Raw genomic sequence first — 23,951 nt, 5'->3', positions numbered from 1 at the left:
AGATCACGGGTTGCCAACACGACTTACCCCTTGGAGGCGCCATCTTTGCGGAAGAGTTTTGAGCTAGTTGTGTATGTCAATAGATGGTCCTTATTGTGAAGAGAAACATTGCCGAAGGCACCAAGCCGCGGAAATGCTTCATTTCGGAGTTATTAATTTTGATCTGCTAGATCGCATTTCTGGCCCAGATCGCGAAAGATCGATATGTGACTTACCGTGAGATTGAGGCATGCCTGCGCATTAGTTCCACTTCCATATATTTAATACAGCATGAAAATTTGGCCGCCAATAAGATTAGTTCGCGATTGCCATATATCAAAAATAAATTGCGTGGTCAACGTGTTTCGACGCCTGAAGATGCGATTGATGCGTTCATTATCTCTGGTCAGCGCTGATTTAACCTTTGCAAATATAATCATTCTTATGGGAAGAAGTCTCAGGAATCCAGTGGAAATAGTTTCATCCTGTGCATAATGGGGCAAGTTGGGGTTTTTGGAGCATTTTACTAAAACATGGCCAGAAGGCTACTCTCTGAGCCAGAAAAGATTGCAGAAGTTCTTAATGTGGATGCTGATATGATGAGAAACCTGCGTTTGATAAGTTTGATAAGAATTTTTGAACAAGGACAAGTTAGCAGAGTTGTATAACATCTTAGAAGAGCAGTTATACACAGAGTTTCCGTTTATAAGAAATCTACCTCCATGTATTCAAAAATACAAACATTTAGCAGAATCCGTGGATAAGTTGGTAAGATCAGTAGTTACTAAACTATGCATCATAAACAAAATAATTTCGTTTATTTCAAAACTATTTCCCTTGAGTTTTGCGAATGAACAAGCTGGTGAATCTTGCCACAAAAATTATAAATATTTTCGTCCCCATCTTGCTAGCACAACTTTTTTTTTTTTTTTTTTTTTTCTTTATTAAAGAGATTTTTAGCCAAAGGCTAGTTTATCTCTTAACTCGCACAACTTCTCCAGAGGCCAATTTGTCAGATTTGATGAAGTCTACATTGGCTCGTTCAGACCCCAAGATCGGAACACTTGTTATGGCACACAGTTGTAAACGAAGAAGATCTTCTGACGAAATATTCAGTCAAAAAATTAGACAATATTTCATGAATCCTCAATGCGAACCTTGTAACAATGATGACGATTCTGATGAATATGATAACTATAGGGACAACTACGATGAAGAATAAGCATTAGAGATGTTACTAATTATAAGTTTGGTGTAGAAAGCCCCAAACAAGTACTTTGATCTTATGATTTAAGAAAATTTATATGGAAATTTTATATCAACTTCCTGCATCCTAATCATGTCACTGTAAAAAAGATAAACTGTCAAGTATTATCCACGTTACACGCATCGTAAACAGAATCGATTTGATCAGCAGGGTTAATATTTTTCATTATTTTTTATCTAATCTAATATCTTTGTATTTTCTATTTACTGGTTCATAGAAATGATCGTTTGGAGCGATAAAGATAAAAAGATAAGCGGTAAGGATCATACTCTGTAAGAAATTATCTACTAGGATCAGTTGAAACGGACCTGAATTGGAAAGAAGCTGATATTAAGAAAGTTTATTGATTGTTGCTTGTTTCCTTACACACGAAATACGGATTGTGCAACTTATGAAATAATTAATTTTATGTGATACATAAAGTTATTGAATGATATGTCTACGATATGTGAGGTTCACTTAAGATGGGATTATCACCATTAGATGTTTTCAGTAGGACAGTGCTTGAGGGTTTAATATGAATGTGGCGTATAATAGACAAGAATTTTTTTTTTATTATTTAAACATAATTACAATGATATAATAAACGAGTATTCAATATTACATACGTGAATTCGAATATTACTTGATTTATTAAATTAAAGGGGATAATCGGGAAAAAAGGGTAATAAGCTGATGTCAGCACAAAATGAGACCATCACCATCAAATTCCTCACACATTCCTACAGAGGGAAAGTGCCCGAACGATCAAAATAACAGGCCTTAATTCGTATAAAAGTATATCATGACTAGTTTTCTTCAGTAAAAAGGGGAAATTGGACAAAATGGGTAATTTATTGAAATTTTCTCAAGATGAAACCATCACCATTCGATTCCTCAGTCATTTTTACAGTAATACAATACACGAGGGTATCGTTTGACAGGCACTACTGATTAACTTCATTCCCCTATTGCTTTTGACGAAAAATGCTTCACACAACAGCTTACCTTCCGATGTAATCTACAACGTAATGTTATGGATCCCTCAGGTGTTTTCCTTCAAGAAGGATTATCATTGGACAGGTTTTCTTATCACTGACTACTGTCAATTTAAAAAAATATCGAAAATAAGGGGTTAAATTTACTAAAATGCATAGTCTACACGGACTGGTGATGTATGAAACCATTTTTAATGGATTATCCAGATGTTTTTCTACAAGAGTGACAATATTTCAGAACGCACATAAACCACAATGAGGTATTTTTTAAGTCATTTATTCAAAATTTTAAGAAATTTGAGTAAAATGTTCCAAAAACCCCAACTTGCCCTATTATGCACAGGACGAAACTATTTCCACTGGATTCCTGACACGTTTTCCCATAAGAATGATTATATTTGCAAAGGCTAAATCAGCGCTGATCAGAGATAATGAATTTTGCTGCTTTTATGTCGATTTTTTCCCACTGTGGGTCGGTGGGATTTTTTTGAGGCATAAAAATCTCTGGTCACGTCTTCCTTCGGAAGTGAAATACAGCCGTTGGTCCCGGCCCATGTGTGTCTGAATGGGTGCGATATACTACGCAAGTGTGGAAGCTGCCTTCCTGCACATTCAATTGCCGTCAATGGATGGCAATCGATGTCCGTCGATGATTGGCACTAGATTGCGGAACAGAGACCGACGTTAAATAAAGGAAATAAGAGATACCTCCTTCGGAGTGGGAAAAGTGCTTCATAAATTGGTTCGATCGCATGCAAGAGTGTACTGATCTTCATGGAGAATACTTTGAAAAACAATAAAGCCATTTTAGATAGCAAACCCTTTATTTGTAATTGTCTATCTCAAAACATATCGATCACCCCTCGTATTTATCACAATACTTCGGACTGGTCACTGTGATTATGTCCGAACAAAACAGAGCAATTATTTAGAGTCATATTAAAGAATGGTGTTCGATTTTGGCCTGATAATCAATCAATTCATTTAAATCTTCTTTCATCATCTGGCAACTCTACCATCGAAACGATTCCAGCAAGTACACGAAGCGACATCTTCCATCCAGATTGACCAAAGGCTGTCACACAAAGATCACCCAGGGAACCATGTGCGGTCATGGGATTAGATTTGCATCCAACACCTCGGTTCCAAAAATAACCACTCTGCTTTCCAAGCCCGCAGGATAACGAAAGAAGAGCAATCGGATAGCAGTGCTAATCTCTTTAAAAGCTACCGCCAACATCAGCCAACTGTTCGGGCCATGTAGGATGTCAGGATTTTCATTTCCATTTTTAATTTCCCCCAAGGCGCATTTTATTTCCGCAGAACACCGCACCATCATCAGTGCGACATCAGTGCGTAATCGTTTCATTTCCTTAACTGTGGCACATGCGAAGGACCATCTGGGATTGTGGAAACTTTTACGATCCTACTCGTCGTTGCTGGTTGGTTGGTTGGTTGGTTGCTCTGAAAGGATTGAGCTGTTAAATCAACTCTTATGGCTTCAAGGATCGGAATCAAGCACATCGCAGTGGTTTAGTTCCATTCCGCTTAAGCAAATCCCCACCGCGATAAAAGCAACGACGACGGTGGCGTTGGTGGATCCCTAATTCAAACACCTCGAAGCTTGGATTTCGCTTGATTAAACCGCTAAATTCGACTATCACGATAGTAATGGATTAGCGCTGGAACATATTAAATCATCCTTCTGCTTCGGTTGGCTCGGTCTCATTTCCAGAGCTGGCGTCTAATGTGAAGCTCGATCAAGCCTTTAAGTGGGAAACGATGAAACCACCGACCCATCACCTCCAGCGGCATCCAAGAATGAAGATAGTGCACCGTTCTGACACAGCCGGATCCTTCTCGAGTGGATCGATTCCAATCAATCGGAATGAGTATCTCGCACCGTCTTCCTCTCTGCACTTGACTTTAGCCTTGCGGAGGATGAAATGCTCCCAACGATAAGCAGTGGTGTGGAAATGTGTAAAATTTTGAACCAGAGCTAGTCTACATAGATAGCGTCGCTGTTCCGAAGCGGCAGTAGTTGGGAAATAGTTTTCGTTTCAAGTGTGGAAGCAATCGATGCAGAGTTTTTTTTATTTTATTGGGGTTTCATATGCGGAATATATCGATACACTAGAGGGAACTTTGATGAGATGCATCATTTGTGTTCATACAATTTGTGGCAACTAAATGGAAGCGAGCCCAGATCGAAGCAATATGAATACGACCATCATTTACTAGAGTTGTTATAAGCAATATCAAAATTGTTCAAGTGGCAAAAATGAAAACAATATTTGCTAAAACATCTGCCTCAGGCCGTAAAGATGAAAACAGCCAAAAAACAACAAAAAGTTGATCAGTCTTTTGGTTTCCAAGCGGATATCATGAGTTGTACCCTTGTGCAAAATGTAAACCATGATTTTGAACGTTTCATTCAGGCAAACGATCAGCAGCATGTGGTATAGAAGATTGCTCTATCAGATGATGCGGTTAGCTTGCATGAGTACGTAATGCGAGCGAAATTGACGTATAAAATCATGTTTTTCATTTGGTACATTTGGTAGCTTCTTCCTCCTTCTTCGGTGAATGGACGCTCATGTGGGCTGCAGCTCGCTGCTTGCGGGCAGCTTTTCGTTGTGCTGCTGCTGATGATGACGACCGACCGGACACCACCACACACAGCGCGACCGGATGGAATTCGATTTTGAAATCTGTATTAGGGAAAGTGCTTTTCGCAGGCAATCGGAGATTATTTTGAGTACCATTTCAACAGCTGGACATTTGTGTAATTATCAAAATTAAACTTTTTAAAATTGATAAAGTGTGTTTTGAAATAAAATCCATCCTCTATTGACAGAATTATAAGAGGCCAAAACCTGACCACTTTTCGTAACGCGGTCGGTTTTAGTTTTTCTTAAATTGCACCCCCAATATGTGGCCACAAGACGTAATTCTACGCCAAAAACATTGACAATTTTTCTCATCACTGTCGTATTATTAGTAGAACGATGGCGGGTTAAAGCCAAGACCCACAATTTGAAGCCCCCGACTCAGAGAAGAGGTGCGACGCGAACACTGGCGAGGCAACCATAGTACGGTGATAGAGGAAATGCTTCACCAAACCCGAGTGTCTGTTCACCATGGAGATGCGTCTAAAAACCAGCGTCTATTCTCCATATCAGGAACGACTGATCACCGTCTTAGTGCCAGCGTGGGACTCTAAACAGAGCTGTACACGATGGTCCCCCGGCGAGACAGGGGGTTGGGGCCCTGGGAAAAAACATAAAGTTGCAAATACTGAAGAAAGAAATACGGATCGGAACAATCGGCACAGACCCACGCGACGAAATAAGAACTACGATTGGAAACTCGGAACATGGAACTGCAAATATCTCGGCTTCCCGGGCTGCGATAGGTTAATCTATGACGAACTTCAACCATGCACCTTAGAAGTCGTAGCACTGCAGGAACTTTGCTGGACGGGACAAAAGGTATGGAAAAGTGGGCATCGAGCGGCTACTTTCTGTGGCTCCACCAACGAGCTGGGAACAGGCTTTGTAGTGCTGGGTAAGATGCGCCAACGCGTGATTGGTTGGCAGCCGATCATCGTGAGGATGTGCAAGTTGAGGATTAAGGGCCGTTTATTCAACTACAGCATCATCAACGGACACTACCCACACGAAGGGAGACCCGACGACAAGAAAGAAGCGTTCTATGCGCAGGTGGAGCAGGTGTACGACGGCTGTTCGCAACGGGACGTCAAAATCGTCATCGGCGACATGAACGCTCAGGTAGGACGGGAGGCAATGTATAGACCGGCAATTGGGCCAAACAGCCTGCATGCCGTATCGAACGACAACGGCCAACGATGCGTGAACTTTGCAGCCTCCCGGGGTATGGTAGTTCGAAGTACCTTTTTCCCCCGCAAGGATATCCGCAAAGTCACCTGGAGATCACCTGACCAACACACAGAAAACCAAATCGATCACGTTCTAAACGACGGGAAATTCTTCTCCGACATAATCAACGTCCGCACGTACCGCAGTGCAAACATAGATTCGGACCACTACCTAGTTGCAGTATGCATGCGCTCAAAACTCTCGACGGTGCATAACACCCGTCGAAGTCGAACGCCGCGACCCAACATTGAGCAACTACGGGACGCCGGAGTTGCTCAGGACTACGCGCAGCAGCTGGAAGTTGCACTACCCACGGAAGAGTAACTTTACGCAGCTTCTCTTGAAGATGACTGGAGGGACATCCGTTCCGCCATAGGTAGTACTGCTGCAGCGGCACTAGGTACTGCAATCCCGGACCGAAGAAATGACTGGTTTGACGGCGAATGCAAACTGTTAGTAGAGGAGAAGAATGCAGCACGGGCGAGAATGCTGCAACACCGCACGAGATTGAATGTGGAGCGATACAGACAAGCGCGGAACAGACAAAACTCGGTTTTCCGAAGGAAGAAGCGTCAGCAGGAAGATCGAGATCGCGAGGCGATGGAAAATCTGTACCGCGTAAACGACACACGGAAGTTCTACGAGAAGCTAAATAGTTCGCGCAAAGGCTACGTGCCGCAAGCCGATATGTGCAAGGACTTGGACGATAACCTTCTCACGAACGAGTGTGAGGTGATTGAGAGGTGGAAGCAGTACTATGACGAGCACCTCAACGGTGAAGCAGCAGAAAACGAAAGTGGCACGGCAACAGACCTTGGAGCACGCACAGAAGACGACAGGCTACCGGCCCCTGATCTTCAAGAAGTTGAGGAGGAGATCGGTCGGCTGAAGAACAACAAAGCAACTGGTGTAGATCAACTAAAGGGTGATACGGTCAAAATTTGGTCAAGGGAAAACGCGTGTAAATCGGTGAAATCGTTTAGTTAAAAAATCAAATTAAATTTCTTTTTCAAGTTCAATTAGTATAAAATTCAGGAAAAATATTCAGTTAGGCTTCCGCTTTTCCAAATCCGAATTGCCGGGCCTTACGCTTGACCCCTGCCATCAGATTTTGTACAGCCACCTTGTCCACCTTCTTCGCCGCAGAAAGCCAGTTTGCCTTGAACTGCTGCTCGCCCTTAGCAGTTTTTTTGGTCTTCTTTAGGTTCCGCTTGACAATAGCCCAGTATTTCTCAATTGGGCGGAGCTCTGGCGTGTTGGGAGGGTTCTTGTCCTTGGGAACCACCTGCACGTTGTTGGCGGCGTACCACTCCATGGCCTTTTTACCGTAATGGCAAGATGCCAAATCCGGCCAAAACAGTACGGAACAACCGTGTTTCTTCAGGAAAGGCAGCAGACGTTTATTCAAACACTCTTTCACGAAAATTTCTTGGTTGACAGTCCCGGAAGCTATGAACATGCTGCTTTTCAAGCCACAGGTACAGATGGCTTGCCAAACCAGATATTTCTTTGCGAACTTTGACAGTTTCATGTGCTTGAAAACATCTGCTACCTTTCCCCTTCCTTTTGCCGTATAAAACTCCTGTCCCAGAAGCTGCTTGTAGTCGGCTTTGACGTAGGTTTCGTCGTCCATTACCACGCAGTCAAACTTCGTCAGCATCGTCGTGTACAGCCTCCGGGATCGCGCTTTGGCCGTCGTATTTTGTTTATCATCGCGATATGGAGTCACTACCTTCTTGTAAGTCGATAGTCCGGCTCGTTTTTTGGCTCGATGCACGGTTGTAGACTAGGGTGCTTCATTCTGAAAAAAGTGATGAATTTCTGATGGGCCACCCTCCAGTTCGATTCATAGCCCCAAAATATGAACCTGTGCAAAAATTGGTAAAGATTGATGAAGGTTTAGAGGTCGCGCCAATGATTTGAAATTTGTATGGGAATTACTATGGAAGAATTTAAAAAATCGCTTATATCGCTATAACTTTGCTTCTACTTGTCCAAATGTCGAAAAAATTTAGTATGTTATTGCTATGGCAATAAACAAAAAGCCTACAGTTGCTACGCTCAGTTTTGCAGCGTATCAAGAATTATAAAAATGTGAAAAAATGGCAAAATAGGGTAAATTGACAGATGAATATGTACAAGGCAACAACGCCAATTTCATCGCAACAACAACAGGCTTGTTGATCATTGTCATGACAACCACATATTTTTTTTTTTCAACGTTTGGACAACTACAACCAAAGTTAGAGCAATGTAAACGAAAATCAATAATTTCCCATACTAATTCACCAAAATCTCCATACAAAATCCAAATCATTGGCGCGACCTCTAAACCTTCATCAATCTTTACCATTTTTTGCACAGGTTCATATTTTGGGGCTATGAATCGAACTGGAGGGTGGCCTATCAAAAATTCATCACTTTTTTCAAAATGAAACACCCTATTGTAGACGATACACCCAGCTTATTTGCGGCATCTCGGAGAGAGAGGTTAGGGTTTCGCTTGAAACTACCGACAACTCTCTTTGTCGTCTCAGCGGCTTCCGGTTTTCGATTTTCCCCCGATCCAGACTTCCTGGCTGTCGACAAACGTTCGCCAAACACTTTAATTACATTTGTAACGGTTGATTTGGCAACTTTTAGCGATTTTGCCAACTTTGCGTGCGAGTAGCTCGGATTTTCGCGATGCGCGAGCAAAATTTTGATACGCTGCTCTTCTGGCTTGGACGGCATTTTGACAACTGAAGAGTGAATTCCAAAATCAAAATAGGAGCAACATTCTACACACACACCTTCAAAATGAGGGGTGTTCAGGTTTTTTAAATGCAAAATTGAAAGAAATACGTCAAGTTGATATTGACCAAATTTTGACCGTATCACCCTTTACCAAGTGAGCTATTAAAATACGGTGGTGAAGCACTGGCTAGAGCGCTGCACTGGGTAGTTGCCAAGATTTGAGAGCAGGAGATATTACCGGAGGAGTGGATGGAAGGTGTCGTATGTCCAATCTACAAAAAGGGCGACACGTTGGATTGCTGCAACTACCGCGCGATCACACTGCTGAGCGCCGCCTACAAGGTATTCTCCCAAATTCTATCACCATATGCAAGATAGTTCGTGGGGCAATACCAGGCGGGATTCATGGGTGCCCACGCTACCAAAGACCAAATTTACACGATTCGGCAGGTTCTGCAGAAATGCCGCGAATACAACGTGCCCACACATCATTTGTTCATCGATTTCAAATCCGCATACGACACAATCGATCGAGATCTATGGCAGATTAAGCACGAGTACGGATTTCCAGATAAACTGACGCGATTGGTCAGGCGACGATGGATCGAGTGATGTGTGTTGTTCGAGTATCGGGGACACTCTTGAGTCCCTTTGAATCTCGAAGGGGGTTACGGCAAGGTGATGGACTTTCGTGTCTGCTATTCAACATTGCGTTAGAAGGTGTGATCAGAAGAGCAGTGATAGCCACGAGTGGCACGATATTCAGGAAGTCCATCCAGCTCCTTGGTTTCGCCGATGGCATTGACATTATGGCACGGAACTTTGAGACGGTGGCGGAAACGTACATCAGACTGAAGGCTGAAGCTAGGCGGATTGGACTTGCCATCAACGCATCAAATACAAAATACATGAAAAGAAGAGGTTCTAGGGAAGACAATGTTAGCCTCCCACCCCGAGTCCAGATTGACGGTGGTGAAATCGAGGTGGTCGATGAGTTCGTGAGTTTGGGCTCACTGAGGACCGCCGAAAATGATACCATCAGAGAAATTCAAAGACGCATTATGGCAAGGAATCGTGCCTACTACGTGCCTGTCTACAAGACGCTGATTAGACCGGTGGTCTTCTACGGCCACGAGACCTGGACTATGCTCGTGGAGGACCAACGCGCCCTTGGTGTTTTCGAACGGAAGGTGTTGCGTACCATCTACGGTGGAGTGCAGATGGATGACGGAATGTGAGGAGGCGAATGAACCACGAATTGCAGCAGCTGCTGGGAGAATCATCCATCGTCCACATTGCAAAAATTGGGCGACTACGGTGGGCTGCGCACGTCGTAAGAATGCCGCACGACGACCCAGTGAAAATGGTTCTAGAAAGCGACCCAACATGGGCAAGAAGAAGAGGCGTGCAGCGGGCAAGGTGGATCGACCAAGTAGAAGGCGACCTGCGGACCCTTCGCAGACTATGAGGCTGGTGAAGTGTGGCCATGGAACGAGTAGAGTGGAGACGGCTTCTTCGGGCAGCAGAGGGCCTGATTGAGAAATAGAAGAGAGAGAGAGAGAACAAAAAGACTCAGAGACATCAACCATATCACTCTAAAGAATAAGTTTCAAGAAATTAATCGTTGGTTAGTTAGTTGGTTACTTCAGATTACAGAAGAACATTAGGGCAGTTGGGCCGGTAGCGTGACTAAAATATCTCTTGAGCCGTGGGCATATATTATTTAGCTCTACGGCCTTCGACCAACTGGCTCGGTTTACAATGCACTCGATTTTAGCTTTTAAATAGAGCGTGCTAAGGAGAGGGTTTCTTAGATGAGAGCCTAGGATTGCGATACTTTGAGGACGGGATAAGATAGAGCAACTAAGTGAAAGGAAACCTACGAAGCATTTCAAAGTAATATATTGGTAATCCATTTCTTGTAGCTCTTGTATCACGAACCACTCACGATTGTGAATGCAATTTTTATGCAATATATCTTGAACACTTCTAGCTCTTCTAGAAGATGATACACACCAACTTAAACATGAATTTCATAAGACAAAATAAATCAGATCCAAAACAACCAAGCCCATACAATTCAAGGTAGGTGGCCACCTACAAGTGACTACCATCAGAAGTGGCTTACATTGAATAATTCTCGTCTGGAATTCTCATCGAGGTTGTGGGGTTTTTGTGACATCCGGAATCACCTTCGGAAACGTTTTGAATCTCCATTGCGATCATCTGGAAACCAAACCGGGAATGTCTCGAATCTCGAAGCGGTTTGAACATGAACTGAACCTTTGGGAATTGTGACAATCTCCATCTGGCTAATCTCGAATCTAGGTCGGCCACGTCAGGATCAGAGTTGAAAAAGTTCACCAAATATAAAAAAAAGATTGCAAAAGTTCCCAACAGTGCCTGGTTGGAAGGGTTTCCAATCTCAGGATCATTTGAAATCTTTGTTGTGAACGGCCATCTTTGCTGTTTTATTTTATAAACCGTTAGATCATGATGCGAAGACCTCTGTTTTAAAGCACTTAACTTGCCGATAAAAAAAAATAATAGGGCTTAAATATTGCCTTTATTTTTCGAACGGTTTTTTGTTCACAAAATGGAATGTTCTCACTGCAGATGCCTTCCCAATTTATTTTATTTATTAGTCGTCAATCAGTGTAGACCGTTTTACAGTTTTACTTAAACGCTAATTGTTACAATTTTACTTCAATTACTTGCATAGCATTTATATTTTATTATTGATGCCTAGCTAACCTCGTGAAGAAAGTTTTTTTAAGCGTACTTTTATTCATTGTTATGTCAATATATTCACAGTATGTATTATAGCAAGACATCATTCTATTCAATGGGCTGTTTTTGGCATAGTCTGTTCTTTGATTGTTGATGCTAAACAAATTTCTATTCCGCAGTGAGCGAGTGGGAGCATAAAAATTGATATTTTCCAAAATCTCTGGACTGTTAACTCTTTGCGAAATCACATCGTTTATAAAAGCAATCATTGCGAACTCTCTTCGCTTTTTGAGCTCATCTAAATTAATTAGCATACAACGCGATTCATAAGATGGAAGTGGAAAACTCGTCCAACCCAACTTTCTTAGAGCGAACAACAAGAACTGCTTTTGAACTGATTCAATGCGGTTTACATGTGTATCATGATATGGAGCCCAAACTATGCTACAATATTCGAGAAGAGGCCTCACATATGCTACGTAAAGTGTTTTGATTGTGTAGGGATCATTGAAGTGCAAACTAAATCTTTTAAAGAACCCGAGCATGTTGCTTGCTTTGTAGATAATGTTATTGTAGTGATCAGCAAAAGTTAACTTGGAGTCGAGGATAACACCTAAGTCTCTGACTTGATAGGATCTTTGGATTGTTTTCTGGCCAAGAGTAATTGTGTCGTGTATTACAGCTTGCTTTCTTGTGAACGATATAGAATTGCATTTATTAATATTTAGTTCTAACAAATTTTTCTTACACCTTGTGTAAAAAACGTCAATTTCTTGTTGAAATATTTGAAGATCAGGTGCTTTAGATATCTCCATGAAAAGTTTCATGTCATCAGCATATATAGAAACATGAAGAAATTTAAAAATATGTTCTATATCGTTGACAAATAAAATAAACAGTAATGGACCAAGATGTGAACCTTGTGGCACACCAGATGTTACATTAACTATGGTGGACAGATTTCCTTCAAATCTTACCTTTTGCGTCCGCCTTGATAAGTACGACTCGATCCATTTCAGTAGCCTAGGACTGAAGCCTAATTTGGATAGCTTAAACAGCAAGAGTGGTATATCAACTCTGTCAAATGCTTTACTGAAATCAGTATATAGAGTTTCTACATAATTTCCTTTATCCATTGAGTTTAAACAGTATGACACAAAATGTATCAAGTTGGTAGTTGTAGATCGTCCTTTAACAAATCCGTGCTGTTTGCTAGTAATTACCGACCTAATCTGTAAGAATACATTGTCATTAATGATGGATTCGAATAATTTAGGAATGCTTGATAATATAGCAACTCCACGGTAATTTTTTACATCAGACTTTTTACAACTTTTAAAAATTGGAATTAAAAATGATTCCTTCCAAATCGGAGGAAGTACACTCGACTCCAAGGATAAATTAAACAGCCAGAACAAAGGTTTTGCTAGCTCCTTCGAAAGTGACTTTAAAAAAATAGGTGGTAAACCATCCGGTCCAGCACCTTTTGAAGCATCCAAGGTTTCAAGACCACGTATAATTTCCTTGAGAGTTAAATTATCCACTGCGATGTTCTTCATTGGCTCGGGGAGATACGAAAAATATTGATAATCTCGCTCATTCTCATCATGAATTGTATAAACGTCCTGAAAGAAGTCAGCAAATAAGTTACTAATCTGACTAGGAGTATTGCCCAACTTACTGTCTAATTGCATTTTGGATGGAAAGCTCTTGGATTTTTGCCTTTCTTTAACATAGTTAAAAAAGGATTTTGGGTCTGACTTAATGTTAGTTTCAATCTTTCTATTGTGCTCTTCATATGCATTTTCAATTTCTAAATTAAGTTGGTCACAAATAGTAAGATAATAGGTAAAATTTTCATCATTTTTGTTTCTCTTGTACGCTTTATGAGCTTTCTGCTTTCTGTTTCAAAGATTTATTATCTGTCTATTGTACCATATTGGTGTTTTTGCATTGGCTTTTTTCTTTTGCTTCATGGGCACTGTCTGTTCTAGAATAGAATAAATAATCTGATAGAATACATCAACTGCATGTTCTGTATCATGACTACGGATTACAAGTTGCCAATCTATACTGTTCAATTTATTTTTGATAGCTCCATAGTCTGCCTTACTGAAATCGAAATAGGGGTCTGACAAATTATTATCCACCATTGCGGTTTTTTCAAGTATCATTATGGAATATTCAATAGCAGTGTGGAACACTTCATTTTTCCAAAGAGGAGAAGGTGACTCTGATACGCAAAAATCGTCAGTCATGGTAGTAAATAGCAAATCTAAATAGCAGTTATTTTGATTTTTTGTATGATTTACTTGATTCAATCCAATTTCTGCGCATTTTTCAAACAAAGTATGAAGTGTTTCATTTTCCCCCATAATCGGAATCAAAATGGATTCATTTTCGTCATCTGCAATAAAATTAGCTGCCCGTTGATTAAAATCTCCGTATATGTGAACGTTTGCTTCAGCCTCGAATTCCGACATAATACTGCTAGCAAGACCAAAAAATTTTTCAAATGCTTCTTTTTTAGCATGTTCTGGTGGAAAATACACAACCGCGAAAATATGAACACGATCACCAATAATTAATTTGACCCATACATGGTCAAACTCCTTGTTCTTGCAAGATGAAATTTGCTCAGATTCATACTCCACGCTAACTGCTATTAACACACCTCCACCGCATTTTTTGTTGGATAATAATTTATCGCGATCATCTCTATAAACATTAAAACGATCGCCAAAAACTTCTTCGTTATTAATACTAGAATCCCAACTTGTTTCTGTTCCTAAAATCACAGGAAAAGTGCAAGCATTAACTTTCTTGTAAATCTCATTCACTTTGGTGGCGCTTCTCATTCTATTAAAATTCTGACAGTAAATGACCAACTCCTTACTTTCATCATTACGATGCAATTCCAAATTTTGTGCTTCAGTACTAGGCGGCAAACTAAAACTATTTAAATTAATTACCTCTCCTTCCTGCTGTCGAGAGGTCGTCAAATCGTGAAAGTTGTCCAGTTCTTCAAAAACATTGTCATCGTTGGGACTTTCCTCTAGATGACTCGTCAATTTAGTCGAAAACACGAATGCCTGCATGAACATGCCTCATATGCAGTAGCTGAAATCATCCGGTTAGGCGCAGGAATGGTACATGGAGATTCGCTCTCCGGATATGGGTTTAGAATTTCACCTCGATGAAATTGCATCGTTGGACGATAATTAGTCGGTGGCCTGGAGAAGCGATCTTTCGCTACTGCAAGAAGCTCTCTATCAGACGGAAGTAAGTGGGCGCGATTCAGTCCAATGTTTCTGCGATTGATGTCACTATTATCCCTGTTACGACTGTTGTTGTAGAAGTAAACATCGTAGTTGTCGTTTCTGCTTTGATTTTGGTGCTGGTTGTTGATTTTGTTATTGTTGTAGTTGTTGTTGTTGTTGCTGTTGTTGTTGTTGTTGTTGTTGTTGTTGTTGTTGTTGTTGTTGTTGTTGTTGTTGTTGTTGTTGTTGTTGTTGTTGTTGTTGTTGTTGTTGTTGTTGTTGTTGTTGTTGTTGTTGTTGTTGTTATTACGGATTTTGTTGTTACGGATGTTGTAGCCTAAATTTTGACGTGATGTGTTCTGCTTCCTCCATTTTTTAGCCTTGTCAGCCAATTTTTGCTGACTCAAGCGGCGCGATACACGAGCGTCGTAGTCCGTCCAATCTGGTCTCCACACCTTCCGGGTACCAAGAAGTCTCCATCCTGAGTCAGTGGCATCATTATTGTTGTTATGTTTATTTGTATTGTTTATTTCTGAGTCCAGGCTGGGACACAAATCCGGAGACAGTACTATGCAGTACTATGTACTGTCATAATGTTTGCTGATAATGACTTCAGCTCGTCCAGAATGTCCAACTCTAACATTGGATTATTGCGCATTGGAGCACTAGTTGTCAGGTCCATAGTGAGACTTGAGATTTTATTAACTTCATCGCTTAAACATCTCAAGTCACTTGATATACCTAACGTCATCGCTTGTAATGACGTCGATATGCTTTTATTGGATGCCTGCATTGCCATATCATTTAGCGATGTCATATGGTTCTTAATGGCAATAACATTTCCAGTAGAACCGCTGCTTTTATTCGCTGCCAGCTCTTTTTTTATGTCGGTGAGCAGAGTGTCGAGGTGATCGATCGCTTTATGCACAACATCAACATTATTTTGCTGAGCGGAGCGATGTGTGACTTCTGAGTTATTATTTATTATTTCGGTTAGTTTCGCCTGCTGATCGATTAGCAATTTGAAGTCAAAGTTCATTGTGACTAGCACTTGACACGAACTGCAGCACGGTATGACATAAGATTGAGTGTCAATCTTTTTGTCATTTTTACGAAGCGAACCACGTTTTACAGGCACTCCCACGCAGGCGGCATGAAATGTGCGCGTACATCCGACGCATTCCCACATTACCGTTTCGACGGAGGAATCAAGTGAGCAAATTTCACAACTCATTTTGAACAAAAACAGTACACAAGACTAAAAGCGTAGCGTATGCAAAAATAAATACCACGAAAACGCACGTGGTTAAGAGCGAATTGAAAACGCGACTGCACTGATTGACGACACGATATCGGCGACATATCGGGTACATATCGTAAGATTTGATAAAGAATTTGATAAATCTAACACTACTTCTTGACCCCAAACTCAGCCTACGGTTTCTAAACTCAGTCTAACGCATTGAAACGCATTTGAATTCACTTCGACCTATCGGATGAAGATAATAATTGATTCGGTCAGAGCGCCTCTTTTGTTTTTTGAGAATAATAGGTGCAAACATTAATATCACACGTTCGTATTGACTTCGTACGGTAGATTTCGAATAGAAGTATCGTACCAAACGCATAGTTGACTTGTTAACGCCGATGTTTTCTGCTCGATAGACGCAAAATGGGTGATTAGGCCGAAGTAGCTCTCTACCCTATATTGGTAATTGCAAAAGGGAATACTGAATCACCATCAAAAATTTGGTCATCATTTCCTCCTTAAACCTTAAAGACACATGTTGTATATTATCATGCACAATTCCCTCGATAAAATGTCCGAGTTCCGTCCTGGTTGAAAACCACTGGAACGTTCGTTTGCAAATGTTGTTATTTGCTTTTACTATAGTTAAATTAAATTCCGCGGAGTTCCATTAAATTTCGTTAACATGGAAGTAGTTTTACTCCATACATAGCATATCCTTAGGAATGACCATCAGCGGACTAACGAAGGCGGCTAGCAGAGCTAAAGAGAGGTGCATGAGCAGCGTTCAAGATTAATTCACCAATGAAGGAGTCTGTCAATATATGCATGTAATTGTAGATTTTTTCCCCATTAAGTGCTTCCGTTCCGTTGCGTCTTCAATTCCACTCATTGTTCACAATATACGTAGAAAGTGGGAATATATTTGCACTTGCCATGTGCTCATCTCAATGCAAACACTCTTAAAATAACTTACAGCTCACTAACTACTACTACACAGTAACAAATTGTCCTTAACCAGAATGGAAAAACAAAGCCCAAGATTTCACTCCAACTGTTTCATACCCGCAAGGATCCTAACGCCACCACACCATCACACCACCTTCATCAGCATCCAATTCCCATTTCCTTTGAATTAAAATAGCACCATAAATGAAGGCACTACAGAGAGAAGGGGTGTGTGTGTGTGTGTTTGGATATGACACATATTAACACATGGCACCTTATACTTGAACTGTTCCAAAACTCATTCGACACCTCTCCTTCCTTCCTCCCTGACGTGCCCTTCAAGGACGCGTAACGTAAATTTCAATCTCATTTTTTGTCGAGCTTTATTCATCCCCTCCCGCCGTGCGGAATACTCTAGCTCACGGATTACGACAATCGAACCCCCTTGCCACCCGTCCGTCACTTGGAAGCAAGAGAAGAAGCAAGAAAAAAAACCGTTTTCCCCAGGTAAATACCCATTAAGCACCGGGAAGGATCCACGAGCACACGTCGTTGTTGTCGTCGTCATCGCCAGATACGTTGTGCTCGCGAAAGTGCTGCAGCATCCCAGCCACCCACCCCATCCGCTCGATTCAGCTTGATTGTGGAAATATTTGCCTATTTGATTATTTGCCGATTTAATTTAACTTAAGGAAATTGGTGTAAAAGGCAAACTCCTCGGTGGCATGGTTAAGTGAGTGGTGAATTGGCGCTTCGCTGGCAGGATCAATTTGATGCAATTATCTGCGATGTGATGGCATGCATTCCGTATCAGGATTTAATAAGTCGATTACATTTGTCAGAAATGCGCCAACAACTGCATCTATTCAAATTACACTTCCACTCACAAAACGTTTTCCTAATGGTGCTATCATTACATCAGTGCCACCTTTCCACCCTCACGATTTACATTATTTTAGTTTCACTTCCACCTGACTGCACTCGCCGTGCCGAGGAGTCCTCAGGATAGCTTCTATCCTGGCAACATACAACACCTTTTCTCGCACGCTTGCCCTGGGGCGATATTCCACCGTGGTACACCGTGTTTTGTATCGCTTGTGGGTGGCGGTGCTCAGAAGGGTGGTGGAGTGTATATGTGAATTATAACGGATGTAAACGATGAGCGTATCCACTTTCTCACCCCATAAATTAGACGCGTTGGACCAATGGTGAATGTTTGCCACAGCACGCTAAGCTTTTAAATCCTGGCCAGTGCATTTATCATTCCTGGCTGATGGGAAATGAAACATGGCAGTTTGATTCTTGATAGGCTTGTATCAAATTTGAAATAAAACATTTTTATAACCGAATATAAACTCAAACTGTACCTGGAATGTCGAATTAATTACATAGTGGCATCTTTACCTGAAACGAAAACAAATGGAAAAAGAACTGAATCAAACGTATGGAAATTCAATCAAAGGATGACTGCTCTTATTGAATAATGCAATAAATTCAACGAGGAAATATGTCGTTCATTTGAATGACATCAGATCCTACAGTAATGCCAGACAGTTTTAATTACTGTTCTGATGCAGCTAGTTTATGACGTGTGCACTACCTTTAGGCAGTGATGGAAATAAATGAGCAAAGAAATATAGCTCTGCACACAATGACGCAAATGGTTCATGAACCATAAGGGCAAGATTGGTTTAAAATAATCTGAACCGGTTCATACGAAACATTTTTTTTTTACCTGGTTCATAAACCATTTCCAACTGAGCTGCTTGAATCTTAACTATTCATTACTAGATTAATTAGCCTCAATATATTGCGTCACACAATCGTGAACCAGCGGCGTCGGTGGTGTAGTGGTAAGCGTGATTATCTCTCACCCCAGCAGGCCTGGGATCAATCCCAGTCGGCGCAGCCGGGATGATCTGAGGCATAAAATAAAGCCGTTGGTCGCCGCACGCTATGTCTGAAGGCACTTTTTTGCAACATTCATGTACCTCCGATTTTTCTTCACAGGATGTTAGTATTGATTCTAACAATCAAATCTGTGATGGTTTTAAAATATTTCATCTTAGGTTTTTTGAGAACAAGTGTTTTGAAGTTTACAAAGCTGATTATGAAGGCGTATATGGACTATTGACCATACAACAGCATACAAATAAGGTTCAAAAGTTGATTGCATTAATCCAAATGGCATTAAAATAGTTTTTTTTGACTCCCAAGTAAGATCCATATTGATTTTGTCGACTTTGTGATAAATCAATTAATATTTGTTCTTAGCACAATATCTTGTTTAATTTCTCTTCCCTCATAATAGTAAAAGAGAAAAAAGCGAGCAGGACAGTCCGAGACAGCCACGTAATCATAGTAGAGTGTTTTTTTTTATGAGTGTATCGTGTTGAAAATGTGGAAAAATTAAAAAAATCTCATGAAGAAAATAGATAGCTCGCTTGTCGTGCTTCGAAAAGCGACTCTGTAAAAAAATCAAAGGGTTGTGTCCTAGACACGACCGCAGTATGACGTAGAACCTATCTATCTATCTCTATCTATGATGCATGATATATGCATTTAGGTTAACATCCGACGTCCCTCCTTTTTTACATAATCTGCACAAAACATACTTTCCCGCCATTTTATTATGAATGGGGGCGGAGCAGAAAGTTTCTTTTGTGCAGAATATGTAAAATAGGATGGACTTTCAATGTTAATATAATTGCATATATAGGAGTACCAGATATGTTTTACCGTCAAGTTGTGTGTAATTCACCAACTTAATATCATCATCCAACTTAATATTCAAGCAAATTTTTTCTCAAATTTGAATGTTTTGGTGTGGGAAGAAATTAAGGGAAAAACTTCTGTTTTTACTAACAATTGTGGTTTGTTTATAATTTGTTTCCCGGAAAAAAGTGATCGTCAAAGTTCATGTCTTTTTCGGGTTATTGTTGAGGGAGGGGGGGGGGTTGTTAAGGGAGGAGGAGAGCTTGTTGAGGGGAGAGAGGTTTTTGTGAAGGGGGGAGGGGGTTTACATACATTGCTTTTCCTCATTTCTCATTGTATCGCATTCCTCATTGTAGTCACGCCGTGATCCACCTTTAGCCGCTGACTTTGTCCTGGAGGACCAAGTGCCACACCGTCCGAAGCGACAATGAGCAAAAGCACGACAGCAGCGCTGTTTTATATCTTTTCAGGTTCAGGCAGAACGATGTGCAACCGAACCTGATAGAATTTCCCGCCGTTTTTTTATGAATGGGGCGGAGCAAAAAGTTTCTTTTGTGCAGAATATGTAAAAAAGGATGGGCTTTGGATGTTGATATAATTACATATATAGAGGTACCAGATGTGTTTTACAGTCAGTTGTTGATAATTAATCGGGCGTTTTTTTTTTTTTGAAAATGTTGGCTCTGCATGTAAAAAATTAATTGTTTATACATAATTGTGGTTTGCCTAAAATTTATTTCCCGGAAAAAAATGATCGTCAAAGTCCATGTCTTTTTCGGGTTATGTTAAGGGGTAGGGGGAGAGGTTGTTAAGGGAGAGGGGGTTTTACATGCACGTTTTTTCAAGTATCATTCCTCATTGTGGTGGACACGCCGTGATCCACCTTTGGCAGCTGACTTGGTCCTGCTTGCTGGAGGACCTAGTACCACGCCGTCCGAAGCGGTAATGATCAGAGACAGGAGAGCAGCGCTGATTTATATCTTTTCAAGTTCAAGCAGAATGATGTGCAACCAAGTGGTATTCGTTTTTGATGACAGGGTTTGAGAAAAAGGCTTATTTCATGAAAACAGTGATAAAATTATCATTTGTACATTTTCAAAAGTTTAATTACAGAAAAATTAGAAAAATATTTATTTCAACCGGTTCGTAATGTTATATCCTATCGATTGGCGTATTTGAATTTAAATTTCATCTATAAATGACAAAGTTACAAGCGTTCAAAACCTAACACTCCTTCACCACACATATTTTTTGATTTGCACCCCAGTATAGTCGACAAAGACGTAGTTCTACGTCAAAATGAAGCCACTTTAGTAGCGACGATCATTGAAAGATTTTTACCGGAGTTAAATAAAGGAGATAGTAGGTATCCGAAAGTTTTATGTGTTGTACTCAGCAGCTGACGAAGGTGGCATTTACCACTAAATCATCCTGAGGGGCGGAAAATTTGCTTGGACTTTTAAAAATAAATATATATGTTTGACTCAACGGCGAGATCGAAAATAAATTCTGGCAATCATGACGATAAGTCCCTTAACCGATAATGCCGAAAATACAGGAATGAAACTCACATGAGGTTAGTTCTTCTTGCCCAGTGAGTTTAGGTAGCCCTCACCTTGAATTACTACAGAGTTGCTAGAGCTTCATTGCAGTTCCCATATTTTGTCCATGGAAATTTTCAGGAAGTTTCAGCGACCTTCTAGGAAATTCTGCGAACAATAGGGAACTGTGATGAATTTTAGGAAAGTACTGCAAACTTTAAATAATTTCCTCCAATAAAGCAGAGAAATTCAACAACTTTCAGATAAGTTCATTGAACTTCAGGGAAGTTCTACAAACTTCAGGAAAATTATTAAAACTTTAAAGATGTGCTTCGATCTTCAGAGAAGCTCTATAAACTTCAGGAAAATTCTGTCGACTTCAGGGACGTTTTGTGAGCTTCTGGGGAGTTCAATGTCGTTCTGGTAAGTTCTACGAACTTCAAGAGAGTTCTGTGAACTATAGCAACATTATATGAATTTCAATGATGCTCTGCAAAAAGTTCTTTAAACATAAAGAAATTTTGGCAAACTTTAGGATGGTATGTGAACCACAGGGAAAATTTAATAACATTAGGAAAGTACTGTGAACTTTAAGAAATATCTGAGAATTTCAGGAAAAAAAGCCAAACTCAGAGACGGTCAAAGAACATCAAGAAAGTTCCGAGAATTTCATCGAAGTTCAAGGAAATCAAGGAAAAACAGGGCTTTGAATTTGAACGTAACTTCTATAAGCTGTTGGTTGCACAACGCCTACTCTATGTCTTAGAAAACAGGTATAGTAGAAATAATTTCTTGTGATATCTCTTTCTCTTTTACGCTTCCCTTATGAAATGTGATCGAGGGCATGAGCAGGGTAAAAATGAGAGTTCGCCACCCAAACAAATATCGTGAATACGACTCACGCATGGTACATTGCCGTTTACCGGTATAGAAAAGGGAGCAGTTTATAAAAATTGAGGTTCACAAATATCTAGAAGAAATATGTTAACAAGAAGTTCAAACCAAACTCAGCAGTCAAAGATGTGCGGGTTTGTAGATATTTGTTAGAAAAAATCACCGCAGAAAAAAAAGAAATTCATAAAAATTTGCAAATTATGTCTGACGCAGCATTCTTCTATGAAACGTCATGCATGTAGTGATAACCAATTTGTCGCCAAAAGTAGGCAAAAAACTAGCCGAGGTTATTTTTGTAAACGTCGCAGGAAGACCAGGAATCAATGTTTTTCAATATACAATCCAATTTTTTTAATAAAATTTTTTACGCGAGTTTTAAATTACCTTTCAATTAATATTCTGATCTTTGAAATCAGCCCAATAGTTCAAAAGTTGTACTAAATGTTTAGGCATTTAAAAAATAAAATAAAAATAAACGATTTTTGGACTACTCTAACGTTGAAATGCTCCTGATGACAAAAAAATAAAAAAAAAAATTTCCCAAGAAAGGAATAAAATTACAATTTTTTACCAAATTCTAAGAACCACTATATCGTTTTGCAATGGTATGGCTGAATAATAGTAAATTTAGAGACTACACAATTGTTTAATTATTTTATTAATTTAAATAAACATTATGAGATCATGACAAAGCTACGATATCTTACGGTACCAATAAGGGAATCTTACTTTACCAGTATTTTGACAACTTTAGTCCCATTTTGAATCATTTTCAGCTGAATTTGTTATAACCGAACTAGCCAATGGCTAAAAATCTCTTAAATAAAGACCAAAACAAAAAGCTGAATTTGTTTCGATCCGTAACAGTTTTGTATCACCAAGAGTTCGTATACGCCTTTGTAAACGACTACGTATACTTCAAAACACTTTTTCTCTAAAAACCCAAGATGAAATATTTTAAAACCATCACAGATTTGATTGTTAGGATCAATGCTAACATCTTGTGAAGAAAAATATGAGGTACATGAATGTTGCAAAAAAATTGCCTTCAGACATAGCGTGCGTCGGTTCATGAGTTGATGGGTCGATACCCAAGTAGCATTTCTTGTTTTATTGCACTGTATTAGTGGTTTTTGAGATCAATTTTATTAAACCGCCAATAAAATTAATAGCTCCAGCACAACCTTTTGATAACCGCTATAAGATCGTCTTCCAGCTTAGTGGACCACTCTTGATAAGGTTTATAAAGCATGTTTGAGAATCACAATAAAGCTGTCTTAAAACCTTTTGTAAGAAAGCCCCATACTCTACAAAAGGTTTTCATAGCCTCTTTAAGAATAATATTGTATCCAGCAGTTTCAAATAAACCGCCCATTTACACTTCTGACAAGTTGCAACTGAATGCTTATAATTGTTTTTAAATAACTGTTTCATGGCCAACTAGTTTTATTGCGCTTACTTATATAGCAATGGGGCCTCCCTTAGCTCAGTCGGTAAAGGCGCAGCTACAAAGCAAGACCATGCTGGAGGTGGCTGGGTTCAATTCCCGGTCCGGTCTAGGAATTTTTCGGGTTGGAAAATGTCTCGACTTCCCTGGGCATAAAAGTATGATTGCACTTGCCACACAGTTATACCAATGCAAAAATGGTACAGGCATCGAAAGCTTTCAATTAATAACTGTGGAAGTGCTTCTAGAATACTAAGTTGAGAGCACGCAATAAGCTAATATGCGATATGCAATAAGCTTGAAATGCGA

General features: G+C 40.1%; 1 protein-coding gene across 1 annotated transcript in view; it reads right to left on the bottom strand.

Moving 5' to 3' along the window:
* The window catches only part of rdo (reduced ocelli), a 392,245-nt gene that overhangs the window by 350,957 nt on the left and 17,337 nt on the right, over window positions 1-23,951 (bottom strand). The gene's annotated exons all lie outside the window — the stretch shown is intronic.

Source organism: Ochlerotatus camptorhynchus, unplaced genomic scaffold (genome assembly GCF_037179485.1).
Source record: "Ochlerotatus camptorhynchus isolate MF236.1 unplaced genomic scaffold, CSIRO-AGI_Acam_v1.1 ptg000068l, whole genome shotgun sequence".
In the NCBI taxonomy this organism is placed as follows: Eukaryota; Metazoa; Arthropoda; class Insecta; order Diptera; family Culicidae; genus Ochlerotatus; species Ochlerotatus camptorhynchus.
This window is presented reverse-complemented; position numbering and strand designations above follow the sequence as displayed.